This window comes from Canis aureus, chromosome 15 (assembly GCF_053574225.1).
Source record: "Canis aureus isolate CA01 chromosome 15, VMU_Caureus_v.1.0, whole genome shotgun sequence".
Lineage (NCBI taxonomy): Eukaryota > Metazoa > Chordata > Mammalia > Carnivora > Canidae > Canis > Canis aureus.
Genome location: NC_135625.1, coordinates 47627876 through 47642788, shown reverse-complemented (window position 1 = coordinate 47642788; position 14913 = coordinate 47627876). Strand labels below are relative to the sequence as shown.

The 14913-nt window shown below is 49.0% G+C and overlaps 1 long non-coding RNA gene across 2 annotated transcripts in view; it reads right to left on the bottom strand.

Moving 5' to 3' along the window:
• Positions 1–14913, bottom strand: part of LOC144284029 (uncharacterized) — an 87665-nt gene that overhangs the window by 13072 nt on the left and 59680 nt on the right. For both annotated transcript variants that reach the window (XR_013352504.1, XR_013352505.1), the window contains one exon: positions 5947–6042. This is a non-coding gene — a long non-coding RNA (uncharacterized LOC144284029). The remainder of the gene's footprint in view (positions 1–5946; positions 6043–14913) is intronic.

Below are 14913 nucleotides of genomic sequence, written 5' to 3'. Positions count from 1 at the left end.
CCTGCGAATTTCTGTGGGCTTCTTCTATATGGATGTTTCAAGTTGTACGTCATCCTCCCCATGACAAGACGAGCCTTCTGCATATCAGAGCTGTTTCTGGGGCTTCCGTGCCGAACGCCTAACACGGGGTTCAGTGACAGTAACACTGACAGCCGCGACACAGTCACCGTGCTCTCTGTGGTTCACAGACACATTCCCAAGGCAGACACTACTGTTCCCTTGACAGGGATGGCCGGGGACCCCGAGCACAGAGGCTGCAGCCAGGACTCCAGCAGCTGGGACAGAGCAGGCCCGTCTGCCCTGTGGCCTCCCCGCCCCTGCCAAGCGGGGCTCACCTGCATGCATGCCAGCCAGGGACGGCCACCTCATGTCCCTACGGGGAAGCCCGCTGATGACAGATGCCGCGCACCCCAGCCCCCCAGCCACGCCGGGTGCTCCGCAGACCCACATAGGCAGCTCAGTGTCGGGAAGTGCCAGGCCTGAGGTCTGCACCGCTCTGGGCTGGAGCCTCTCCAGGCACTGACCATCTCCTACCTTGGGCCCCTGGCGGCCCCTGTCCAAACCTTGGCTTTTCCATTCCTGAAATTAGGTCCACTTTGCAGAGTCTGTGCTGCAGGTCACGTGTCTCCTTTGATGTCGCAGGTCACGTGTCTCCTTCGATGCCTTGGCAACAGCAGGCTGGGTGCGGACTCTGGCAGTGAGTGGGCCTGCCCTCCCTCCCTAGCTGAGCCGTCTCTGCCCACACCCTCGGGGGGACAACAGACTTGATTTCCTCAGGATGTTCAGCATCCCTGCTGATTTCCATGGCTTCATACCTCATCTGTCCTGTAGGAATGCCTGTCCCCTGCTTCCCCTGGGCAGAGTCAGCCTCAGCTCGGTAGGCATGCCCCACACTCACCGCGGCCTTCCCAGCCCCTCGGCACCACTTTCACCCAAGTGCAGCCTCATCTTCCTGGAGGCCTGGGGATGTCCCCATCCTGGTGGCTGGGCCACAAGCCCTGCGGGCAGCAGCAGGGCACTCTGTTACACCTGGCGGGCGCGCGAGTGGATGCAGTGTGAGAGCACGTGGTGAGAAGGTGTGGGAACAGGAGGGAGAGGGCTGGGCCCTGGCCCTGGGGCAGCGAGCCTCCATGGGCAGGCTGCTCCCACCCCTGCTTGCCAACAGAGCCCCCGTCCCCCAACCAAGCCCCTGTCTGTGCTGTTGTCTGGCACCCAGGCAAGGAGTAGCATGGAGGGAAAGAGCCTCCAAATGCACCCAGGAGAAGCACAAATCCACGCCGAGCACACCCTGTGAAGCCCCTTCTGTCTCATCCAAACCCCCCACGTGCACCCCCCATGGTACCCCCTCCATAAGTCCCACCACTGCCTCAGAGTCCCCGTCTGTGGGGGCACCTGCACTGAGGACAGGCAGCCTGAAGAGTTCTGGAACCTCATGCTGCCCCCATCTACCGGCTGCAGGAGGCCCCCCGGACCTCACCTGGTATTCCTGGTCCTTGAAGTGCCATCCAGCCACAGCCTCTGCTGGGCAGGCCTCCCCTGAGGCACAGAGACACTGCTCAAGCAGGGGGCTCCAGGGGGCCTGGGCCAAAACTGTGCCCACCTTCCCTGCGAAGTGACTTCACACTCCTTCCCCAAAGTGTAACTACGTCCACACACGCAACAGATGCTCAATTCTTGTCTTTTAATTTTAATTACCAATCAACCTGGGAACCAATCTGCTGACCCCATGTTACACAAGTGAATTCTGGCCAAAGTCACCACATGTAGAGGAAGAGTTAGGACGGCTGCAAGAATGCTGAGAACAGAAACGAGGGGAAAAGAAAGGGGAGCGAGCATGGGTGTTCGGCGGCCACCCTGTCAGGATGTCACAGCGGAAAGGGGTCAGGGCTCTGAGCTACATAGGAGCTCGGGGCGCCCAACCCACCTGGGCCAGCTCTCAGCTCAGGGCTCCCGTCTTCTGACTCCACCTGGACCACAGCCCGGCCTGGGGTGCAGGTGACCTCCGGGGGCCGGTGGACAAGCTGGGAACCCCCTTCATCGTTGGTGGGGGTGTGGGATGCTGCTGCAGCCAAGGAAGGTCCCGTGGTTCCCAAACACTGAAATAGAATTACCTCATGCTCCACCATTCCTCTTCTGGGTGTAATTCAGGAGCCGTGAGAACAAGTGTACATATGCATGTGCTCAGAGTAGAGATTGGAAGCAGCCTGCTGGTTTCCAGGGCTGGGAGGAGAGGAAACAGAGCAACTGCTGGCAGGGATGGGGTTTCTGTTTGGGGCAGAGAGATGCTTCGGGACAGTGGTACCCCAGGGCGAGTCGACAAATGATGGATTTTATATAATGTGAATTTTACCCGAGTAAAAAAACAAAAATTAGGCTCAATTTGCATTGTGTTAAGATCAAACATAACGACCCCTCATTCTTGTAAATTTGTTTTGGAATTCTATCATCTAATGGGACACAGCATGCCCCTTAAGAACCCAGAGCTTCCTCCGGGACCACTCTGGGGGAGCCATCCCTCCTGCTACGGCGCGGCCCCAGTCAGCCCCACAACAGCAGCTCTGAACCCTGGGCAAACCTAATAGACGGTGCAAGCTATCCTTCACATCGTACACCTAACACAGGAACAAACCCCGGGTCACAGAGCCAGAGAAACTCGGCGTCTCTGCTGCTAACGGGCTGCCGTCTGGGGTCCACTCGTTCCCAACACAGCCCGGGAGGGGAAGACCTGTGGAATCCCAAGCCGTATCACAGTGACCGGTGAGGCAGTGGTGTTCCCTCTGGTGGGAGAGATGAACGGGGCGGGGAGGGAGGCGTTAAGGAGCTGTGCTGGCTGCTCACCAGGGGCCAGAATGAGGACCTCCATAGGGGTGCAGGTTTGGGGTTTGGTGCCATGGGAGGGCTCTGTCCTCCCTCGGCCTCCACTTCATCTCGCTTCCATCCCTGGACACCGCAGAACGCTTAACTCCACAAGCCTCACTCTTCTCCTTCCTACAGAAGAAACTGGATTCCTTTAAAGCAGAGGGGCTGTGTCTTCTAAAACAGAAATTTCACTCCGATTTTTTGGCTGCACTTGTCGGGTCAACCTCTGTACACTGTGCCAGGTTCCGAGTCCTCAGACAGTGTGCATCTCCCCCCATCAGCCAGCCCAGCGTCTCTGCATCTCCCGCACTGGGGTCCATGTGTGTCCACGGTCTGAACGCAATCATCAGGCATGGAAACGTTAGAGCCGGGGCAACTGCCATCCAGATGCCACTCTGCAGGGCAGGACGCTGGCAGCACAGCACCTGGCAGATGGGGTGCACTCGGCAAATGCCCACCCGACCAGAACTCAGTGCCTGCCTTCACGACACTTGCTGTCACTCTAAGTGGGTATGGAACAAGGAGGGGAAACAGTCTTCTGAATTAAATCAATTCTCATCAATATTTAAAGGAACTCCATAGTAAATCATTTTATGATTCACCCCATAATTCATGGGTCTATAGTCATTTTTAGGAGAGGCAAGCCTCTGTTATTAGCTTTATAACATCAGCTAGCATTTTCCCTGAAGCAAGAGATATAGCAGCATCACCCAGGGTTCAGTAATAATGCACTGTCATTATTGACAGTATTTTAAATGAGGCTGTCTTCAGCATTTGCAGGCATAAAGGTTAGTTTACAGAAGAAAGAAAGAGGGAGGAAGAGAGATGGAGACAGATGCTTGCTTAGAAGACTCATGAAGTCACCATGGGAGGTTGTCAAACACCAAGCGCCGGCACCGTCACAGCGATGAGCGTGTGTGTGCATGTGTGCATCTAGGGGGTGTCATTCTGAAAGTTGTCAGGCATGAGGAATTGCTCCAAAGGGAAATCCCAATCCCAAAATAACAGCCAACACACCCTGTCCCAGGGTGTGTGAGGTTCCAAGACAGGGGAAGAAGAACCTAGTTGCCTCTCACCCACTCAGCTTTCCAGCCAATAGTTCTTCCAAGTGATGGTGTAAGGAACTACAGGAGAACCTTGAGGGCAAAGTACATCCAGACATGAACAGAATCCACATGAGGACCTAGAGTAGCCCCCAGACTCCGCAGGTCACCCGAGCGGCTCTCCTATCTGCAGTCCCCTCACTCAATATCTCCGATAGTGATTTATTTTCAGGAGTTTTCTTGGGAGGCCTGGGTGGCTCAGTGGTTGAGCGTCTGCCTTAGGCTCTGGTGTGAGCCCAGGGTCCTGGGATCAAGTGCTGCATCGGGCTCCCCACAGGGAGTCTGCTTCTCCCCCTGCCTGTGTTTCTGCCTTTCTCTCTATGTCTCTCATGAATAAATAAACAAAATCTAAAAAAAATATTTCGAGAGTTTCCAATTTTTCTAACTTCTAGAGTGAGATGATGACAGGAGACTTTTTAAAGAAACATGGGCTCCATGCCGCTAATAGGTGACAGGTGTTTTATTTGTGCATGCACACACCAAGTACCCCCTCCATTTTGGGCATCAAAGACATCATCGGCGCTGGTCTGGGGTTTGCCATGGACACCACAGTAGCGAAGGCACTATCAGGAATGACAGAGGGAAGGCAGGGAAAATACTTACCGAGTTTAACTGAATTGACGGAGAAGATAAGTTAAGATATCGTGTAAAAGCCTTGCCTCAAAGGAATGTGTTTGAGAAACCTGACTGCCAACCCCGCTGTCAGCCTCAGAAGACAAGCCAAATACTCCCCAAGACCCTCAGTACTGTAACTGTACATTCCTCGTGTACACACCGTCTTGAACTCTGAACAAGCGACTCACGACCCCAACGAAGTCACACCTCGGAGATGCTCTATCTATTGGCACTCGTTTCCTTCTGGGCTTGTCTTGTGGTTTTGTGATGATAGCCCCAAGGAACCACATGCATGTTGTACAAGCCGGACACGTGAGTGACCAGAGGCTCTTTTATTTGGGTCTCCTGCTGCCCCTACATAGAGACGTCATCACAGATAGGCTCTCTCTGCTCAGGATGAAAGACCCCCAACACGGCTGACATGTGTTTCTCTGGGAAAGGCAATGGGCAAACTTCCGGAGAGACTAATACAGAAAGAAGAAAAAGACACAGCTAAGTAATACTCATCATAAAAGAAGGAACCCCAGATATAACAAATAACATGATGTGATGTCCAAATTGAAAACTTGGACAAATGGATACACTCTTTGTGACTTATAAGAACTCAAAAATAAATAGAATTGCTGAAGAGTCTTCTCGCTATTAAAGAGGCCAAAGCACTCATCAAGAATGTTCCCAGAAAGAAAACACGAAACAAGGGGTTTTCACAAGTGAATTCTGAAAACTTTTCAAGACATGGATTGTTCCAATTTTACACGATTCTCCTTCTCCAGGGGACAGAGAGGGACTGCTCCCATCTGATAAGACCACTGCAAACTGATGTCGAATTTAGATAAGACCAACCTCATTCATGAACGTATAACCCAAATCCTAAATAAAATATTAGTAAACCAGACCCAACAGTGAATAAGAAAATGCCATATATTTAAAAAAGAAGAAAAAAAAATGTAATATGTCCTGGCCAAGTCTGATTTCTTCCAGAAAAGCAGGAGTATTCTAACATCAGAAAATCCATGATCTAAAAAAAGAAAGGAAGGAAGGAAGGAAGGAAGGAAGGAAGGAAGGAAGGAAGGAAGAAAGAAAGAAAGAAAGAAAGAAAGAAAGAAAGAAAGAAAGAAAGAAAGAAAGAGAGAGAGAGAGAAAGAAAGAATGAATCTGTGATCTTTGTTCCCCGTATTATCAGAGAATCCTACGGTTATCTCAATAGAGATGCGGTCAAACATCACTCAAGCTGAGAATAGAAAGAAATGTCTCTAACCCAGCCAAGATGGTGTGTAAAATACATGCCATGAACGTGCTTTTAGGGAGGGGGGATGTCTCCAGAATCAGCATCAGGGACTGACCAGCAGGGTCCCCGTCGCAGCCTTACCTCAGCTCTATTCTGGAGAGCAGGGCCTGCACACCGGGGAGATGAAAGATGGTAACGTCGCCAGGATCAGAAAGGGAGAGACAAAGTCATCACGAGCTGCAGAAGATAGAGAGAAAAGCCAGTGACACATGAAAAGATGCCCATTCTCACCAGTAATTATCTCAGTGTAAACACAAAATGTAGCATCATCCACTTGCTCCATTAGGAAAACCAAGAGTCCTGATGACACCAAAGCTGGGAGGGTGCCTGACCGACATGTCACAGAGCACAAGCTGACACAACCTCTTTGGGAAGTAGTCTGCTGTGACATGGTGATATGTAGTCTGGGCATCCTAGGACCCAGCTACTCCACCTCTGGGTGTGTGTCCCAGGGAGCCCCTGTGCCCGGCCTGGAGGAAAGTCCACGGAAATGCCAGCAGCAGGACAGTTTACATCATCAAAATGCCAGAATGAACTCAAATGTCCCCAGTGGTGGATGGACACACATGTGTGGCACATCCACACAGAGCAGCGTCCTGCAGCTACATAAATGGCAGACAGCAGTGGCACATGACAACGAAATTGCCTCGATTCACAGGCCTCTGAGAGCAGAGGTGGGCAAGGCCCCCTGGGACCATCGGCGCAGCTTCTGCAGGACATGTGGACCCGTTATGATGGTGGCCTCAGGCAGGCTCTCGGGGCCTTGGAGGATGAGAGGAAGAGGACTCGGGAACAAATCATGGAACTGTCAAGGGTCAGCCTGGGTTTCAGGCTCACACAGCAGGGCCAGTGATACAGTTTTCTGATATCTGAACACAGGAGAGGGTGGAGTGAGTGCCCATGATGGAAATGTGCAGCTGGTGGCAAGGTAAGCCACTCTCTAAAGAGGTGATGCCCATGGGAAGGGAGAAAAGACCACGCCTGCCGTGAGACGGGGGCTCTCAGACGGAAATGAGACAAGTGCAAAGGACCTAGGGCAGGCACACAGGCCATATGTTCAAGCCCATTAGGGAGATAGGAAGCTCCCAGGAGGCCAGGAGACTTGAGATGAGGGAGGGAGCCTGGCAACAGGAAGCATTCAACTAGGGTAGGTCCACCCTCCTACATCTGCTTGAAGTGCTCCTCCCCATAGAGAATCCAGTCTAAGAAGCACAGAGAGATTACCCTTTGGTTAAAGGCAAGAGTTACTTTTGTAACATGAATAATCACTTCCGAATTTATTCCTACATTACTGATTTCCCCCTCAGGCAATTTAAGTTACTACTTGTAAATCACTATTCCAGCTCATTCACGTTTCTCTTTTCAAGCCTGAAATTCCAATTTATCAAATTTCTTCTCCAAACTAAGGTTTAAAAGTAGAGCAAAAATGCAATACTAATGAGCCAGAAATAGCATGTCGGTATAGTCACATCGAAATCTAAAATTAGATTTTGATCTATAAAAAACAAAATCCATTATTGTTGCCACTCGTTTTCGTCATCTTTCTCTGGGTCAAGCCCATTTCAAAAAAGAATCGTTATTATATAGAACCGCAGAATGCCTGTCCCACAGTGAGAACGAGATAGAGCAGGTAATTGAAGTCCACGGGTAATCCAGAAACCTCATTTCAGTTCAATTTCAAAACTTTCTGCCATCAATACTTTATTATATCTACTCTCAAGTAACAAAATTGGTTGATTTATGAACTTGGACAAGTTTCCTGGTACCTCTAAGACCTCTGGGTCCTCAGTTGCCATGTTGGAGAAGCTGCACGGATGATCCCACGCAGCCCCTTCCTGTGCTCCTGGGGCCTCACCTTCCTCCCATTCCATGGGCCCAACAGCTTGTGAAGGCTCCTCAAAATTCAGTTGCCAATGTATTAATAACTAAGATCCATTTCATTAAGCCTCAGATCCAGATTCACAAGTTTTCAGGCCACAGTAAATCACACTTAGGGGTAAAGCAATACTGGCCAATAACGTAGGATATTGTGACCTTATGGCATAGAAACACACAAACACATCGATAAAAGAGGGAGGCTAGCCAATGGCAGGGGCTGCAAATGCCTGGCAGGAAATACTTAACTAAGAGAAAGCTGTGTTTCCAAAAGAAAATGAAAGACCAGGTGATAACAGAGAAAATCCCAGATATAAGAGATGAACCCAGGTTTTCCAAGTGCAGCAAAAACATTTACAACATCACCAGGTACCAACCCCCTAGTGACCAAAGATTGTCAAATCGCCTTAGCAGGTGATATTTCTTTGTAGCTGCATGTGTTGAGTCTAATAATTACAAAATGTTAGAGATTCTTTCCCAAAAATTCACCTTCCAACCAACTTTGCTAGGATGCATTGAGTGGATAATGTAGGGAGTACGTCTGGACCAGTTTTTCTCAATCCTGGCTGTAGACCAGACTCACCATAGGGGTTTCTAAAACGCTGGTCCAGAGCCCCAACCCCAGCCAACCTGATTTCATTGGCCTGGGGTACAGCCTCAGCCTCTGAATTTAAAGAAAAGTCACAGACAGTTCTAACGTGAAGCCAAGAGTGAGAACCACTGAATGCTCAAAAGTCAGGTAGCAAAAGGGAAGAAAAATCACAGGACACAAGGACCAAATAGGGCCTGTGGGCTGATCTAATTCTAAGTCACTTTCTCCTTATCTTAAAGAATTGTCACCAAAGGGAGAAGAGGCTTCAGTCCTGTGGACACCAGGCTCCATTCTGCTACACGTGTAATCATATTTCCATTTCTTTCCTTCTAGCAAAGTTTCCTACTGTGCAAATGATTCAGAGGTTTCTATTTCACCAATCTACTCAAGATGCATATGGCTCGTTGTCTGATAGGCACGTTCAACTTCCTTTCACATGACCAAGGTGCTTGAAAACCACACTTCCTGAAGCCTGTGTTCTGCATTGCCGGATGACACTGCCACACCTCCATCTATGTGGGCAGTACAAAGCCCACTGGCTCCTGAACCTGCAACCATAAGCAGCTGTGTCAGCTACAGTTGGATTAAATTCTCAGCTTCAATATTTACAGTTACGGGGACCCTGAAACAAGGGACTGACTGCGTGGTTTTCACACTGACCAAATGAAGGTGCTTCTGGGGACACACAGGCTGGCTGTCATGACCACAGTCGCATTCACTAGGGCCATGTTTCTATCTGTGCCACCCTTGCGACATGATCAGAAGAAAGCCAAGATGAGCACAAGTGCACAATATGGGGACTCAGCCACAGCAGTTCTGTGGTTGTCTGATCAGTCTGAGCTGAGACTAAACTCAGGACCTCTCCTGTCCCTGAAGGAAGACACAGATCCATAAAATAAAAACGGCCCTTCATCCAGGATCCTCAATATGCAGAGGGTACTCACACACAGCTGGCAAGCCCCCTTCCATGTCCCTCCAGAGCAAGCTGTGTACAGACCCACATCCCACAGTGGACAACATTCCTGCTCCATCTACTTCCATCTGCCCTGTCCTATGAGTGGAACATCTTTGTGTCCTCAACCCTCTGAGATATTAAAATGGGAGAGTAAAGAGTTGTTTTATAAATATATATTGTTCTTATGATCGAAAGCAGTCACACATTAAAAAAAGAAACCAAAAAACCAATGGCCTAGAGTGCCGGAATGCTCATAAAACACAAGTAGGAGCACACACTGGTGACACATTCTGATGGAATATCTGATTAAGGAAATTTGAAATTTTTCAAAATAAGCATTCAATTTAATAACTATGTTCCCTAACATTGCAGTCTCATATCTAAGAGTTTTGTTGTTTTGTTTTGTTTTTTCCAAGAAACAAAGGCTTCGCACTAGGGGGCTCTGACACGTAGGCCATGTCCAAATGGTACTGCAGATAGCCTAGACCAAAATCAACCAACACTGAGAAAAAGATGAAAGTCAGGAAGTAAAGATTGGCAATAGGTATAAGCGTGGTCACTGTATGTGCCTACATGGATGGATGGATGGATGGATGGATGGATGGATGGATGGATGGACGGATGGACAGATGGATGGACAGATGGATGGATAGACAGACCAATGGGCAGATATACAAACTTCTTGGCAGTCAAGGCAAAGTTGGATTGCATCATCCTTATTTGAAGTCAATATACCTGCTCGAGTGAACACAGAGTTTTCTCTGGTCCTAAGCAATGTGCTTCTGAATGATGTCATCGATGGGAATTTTCTTTAAAATGCAAATTTGAGCTACACGTGGCTGTTTCTATGTTGGCCTTATGGGCATAACATAGAAGCATGACTACGTACCTTTATTTCTCTAGAAGTCCAGATGACACAGTTCAGGTCACATAGCCTCATCTATCTGTAAAAATGGAGCTAGCCATGGGTAAAGTGGAAAGGATTAGCACGCCCCTTGAACACACTCTATACATCATCACTCCAGTCAAGCCTCCCCTAAGAGTCACAGGGCAAGCTACTGAAACTGAGGGATATCTGGCCGTGCAGATAGCAGAGACTGTTTTATTGGAAAAGCAAAGGAACCCAACTTGTACACTGGCCATAATGGAGGGAGGTGACAAGTAGGAACTCCCCAGACAGATCCAATGTATGTGACCACACAAATAGTTTCCAGAAGCCATGAAGTCCTGCCAGATGAGCTATATCTAATTTTTTTATCTCACTATAACCAAATTCCCACCTACTCCACTGTAGGCATTTAATGTCTCTCTTGTGTTATATGTACCAAGAGATTACACATAAAATTAACCACTGAACAAGCACCTTTATTTATTTTAATAGAAGCATTTGAGATCATCCATCTAAGTGCCAAAGGAAAACCACTAAAAATGATTATTTGAGTTTGGGTAAAATCGCAGCTTAGATGATATTCTTGGCCTCCATTTGCTAAATCAAGGGCTTCTGGACCCCACTCCAGAAACACGAATGTAGGGCCCTACTCACCAGCATACAGGAAAAACACTCAATTTCTCTAAAAAAAAGTGTACAAACATTAGAGTATACATTAAATAGAAAAGGGGCTAGGTCTCAACATTAGTTTACCCCATTTCACATGGAGATTTGATAAATTAGAATATCATTTTTGCCCTCTTGGTTCTCATGATGGCATTAGGATAAAACGTCTAAAAAACCATTTAAAAGCTTAAATCAATATTAAGATCATTCAAATTGCCCAGTTAACAATTTCTGTCTACCGAGTCAAAGGTTGATGGTGGATACATAAATTCTATGAAATGTCTTGAAAGATTCTTGACTTTTTTTTTTTTTTTCCTATTAGTTGGAGCGATGGGTGTTTTATAATTAGCACTAGGAATTAGAACCGGAGCAGTTTGCTGAAAGAGAGAGACAGAGAATGAGAGGTTTTAAAGGACAGACAAGCCTAGGCAGCCAACAGGATTTGGGGCCCTGGGCCATGATGGTGCCACTTGCACAGGACACGTCTCCAGGTGTCTGAGAGGCCCTCCACACCTGGGTGTGCACTGCAGGAGGCACCCGCCCTCCCAAGCCTGACCAGCCTCCAAAAGAAGCACCTGGAGAGGCTGAAAGTACGTGACAAAAGAGTAAGTCTTAGACCACTTCCACAGTTTCCTCATGCATCCAGTCGGGGTGACCTTGCTCTAGGTCATGGGGTTGGCTGTCACCTGTTTTCACAACCTTGCTGAATTTAAGCTGCTAGCTAGGAAAATCTGACTCTGGCCAAGATTAATAAGAATATCTCTTTTCAAAAAAAAAAAAAAAGTAGAGTATCTTTTTTAAGGCTGTCATGTATCTTTACATGTAAATTACTTCAAAAAAAATTTTCTGTCTCATTGGATACATTAAACAGTTATAAATTTACCCCAGAAGCAAAGCAGTATGCCCTTCTGGGTAGTGCCTGTGGGCTGTATTTTAAAAGAGCAACTTCCAATGTGTAACTTTTCCATCAATCATATAAACACACAGTTTATATATCCTACACCAATCACACCGTTGCCTCCAAGAAAAACAGGCTTCTTCCGAAATCTTTAGAAATCAGAAAACCCTGGGTGTCACTCTACTGTAGAATTTTGGCCTGAGATGGCACAGAATGGTTTCTCCCCCAAGCAGAGTTTCCACTTTTCCATAATTATATTTCAATCGCATATTTGGATAATCAATGACAGACCTAAAAATACGTATTAAACCAACAAAACTAATTAGTCCTACTGGGAATTCCACCAACAATGTCATCAAGCTATTCCCACCTTCTTCCCAGGTGAGCCGTCCCCCAAGCCCTTTGGCTTTCAGTATGGTGCCCAACATTCTCCTCCTTCATAGTCACCACCACAACCCACCCAGGGGCTCAAATTCAAGAGATCCAGGTCATCCCAATTGCCTTCTTTCCCCCCTCCACCTCCCCCACCACACACACACACACACACACCACCCACAGCAAGAGACACTGGCCTCACCCTGTCCTTCAGTTACGCAAATGCTCGTCCCATCTCTGAGCACCTGCTGCCCAATAAGATCTAAATTCAACCACTGTCTCGCCGTTGAGGTCTTCTTCTAAATCAGCACTAACTCGGCCTCTGCAGCACATCTCTTGTTTCCTTCCAAGCGCTGCGCACCGCCTCTCGGCATCCATTTGGTGTTCATTTGCTCGGTGTGGCTCTCCCCACAGCCACATGTGCCCTGTGACAGCTGGGGTGGTCTGTCCGCTGCCAAGAGTCAGCACCTGCCAGGGCCATAGGTGCAGCAAGCAGAGGCGAGTGTTTTGATTCTGATAAACATGCACAGCGCGGGTTGGACACTGAGGACCCAGTGGCCTAGAGACAGGATTCCCACCTGAGACAGAACTCTGTAGAAGCCCCCCAGATGTGGGGAGCAGCGAAAAACAAGGGGCCACTGCAGCCTGTGCACCCTCGGTACAGGGAGGCATCACTGTGGTTCAGGTTCCCAGCTGCTAGAGCTCTTGGGGCGCCAACCCAGTTGTGAAGGAGGCTAGGAGCCCCAAAGAGGGAATGGTGGCAACCCTGGGGCAGCTGCTGGGCCCCAGGGAGGCTGGAGAAGATGCTCCCCCGTACTGAGGCAAAGACAGCCTCAGGAGCCAGCGACCAGAGGCCTGAGCACGTGGAGTCGGGTTTCACATGGACTATTAACATGCTCTCCAAAGGTAGTTCTGTGTTAGTGGAATTGGGGGGCATTTGTAGTGCTCCCCAGAGTGTACACCGTGGGCTCTGAGAGCAGCAGTCTCTGAACCACACACAGCTTCTCTGCAAAGGTTCTCTGGCTTCCATCAGCCACCATGGGTTCTGTCCCTGTGGCAGCAGGACTGTGAGGACCCGTCCTCCTCTGGCTCCATCGCCAAGGGCGAAGCCAGACATGCACAGCAGGTGCCCTCAGCTCCTGCCCACGGGCTGCTCTGCCCATCACGAATAGGACATACTTCCACATCTGCCTGTCTGTCTGATGACACTCCTCCCAGGGAGCACCTAGCCTCCATACACGGAGCAGGCCAGAAATGCCAGGAGGCGAAGGCACCCCCTAAGCCCCCGTTGATGAGGAGGTGGGGCTGTGAAGGAGCTGCCCTGCTTCCAGAGGACCAGCCTCAAGGGCTCCACCAGGCCCTGCGGACAAAGCCAGGTAGATACCCACTGGCAAGCACACCCCCCACACACGCCCAGAGCACAAGGCCCAGCCTCTCCCCCTTCACTCACCAGGTCCCTGTTACATGTGCCTTAAAGCCCTACTGTGACCATCTTGAATTTTTTCATTGCTTTTGAACAAGGGATTCTGCATTTTTATCCTGCACTGGGCCCTGCAAACAACAGAGCCTCTCTGACGTGCTGGCGCTCCCCATCACGAGGCCAAGCAGGGCCCTCCCGGAGAAACCACCTGCACCCAGGCCCTCGTCTCAGGGCCACACTCAGGGGAACCCAAGCGGAGTCAGCAGAAAACACTCCTTGCCTTTCCCTGTACTCCTCCCCCCACCTCTGCTGCTTCTTCCATGTGTCCTTCAGACTTGGGTTATCACATCACCAGGTGTGAGGCCTGGACCCCAGTTTTGGCCCGCCCATCAATCAAAGTCTAGCCACAGCGAAGAGATTTGTACACACATATGCCATGGAAACACAACATAGCAACCTTCTTGACACCCACTGACCAGTCCAAGAAGCCTTGCACCTCGGGACCTTCACACTAACTGCCCTCTACCCCATTCTAACTGTGTCAACCGCAGAAACACACACATGTGCTCAGCCTGCTTCTACATAGAGGAGGGCTGGGATACTCCCATAAGGATTCCTGGCCTTTCCAGGGATTTCGCACATGCTCCCTCTAAACCCAAACCCCTCAAATACATGTGAAGTGTCTTTAATTCATGTGAATTAATTTCAGAGCACAGTAGAAACTAAACTCGAGTAGAAACTGCACAGTGCCTTCACTACAGATGACTCAGAGAGAATTTCTAAACCCTTCCTGTGTGTCACGGTGTGGCCAGGGACCCTGTCCTCACCCCCTCGACCCCACTCACCCGCAGGGCCCGAGGATGCACCTTGATCTTATGGACATTCTAGAGGAAGAAGAGGTCTCGTCAACTACCCAGTACTGGGCCATTTCCCGGGACAGTGCTCAATTATCACCTGTGCCCAAGGAGCCTACCTAACACCTGAACAGACAGGAAACTGGCCGACAATGGTAGAAACAGTGGAGTTTTGTCTTTTCCTTGAGAAAGATTCCATATCAACCACACATCCACTGCCTAATGGTTAATGTGACTATTTCTGTCACTGAGTCCATTAATTTTAATGCATCATTGAGCACGTGTTATGGGCTGGCCATTATGAAAGCACAAGACACACTTGAGATATGGTTTTGGTCCTCAAACAGTTATGAATATCGTCAGGAAAGCAATTCATTTATACTCGAAAATTGTGGTTTAAGGTAAAAATCATATCCTTAAACAGACAATGTAGGCTGTAGAAGGACAACAGAAGTTCCTTGAAGACATCAAACATACTTTTACTTCACGGCCTTTGTACCTATGGTCCCATCTACAAAGTTCTT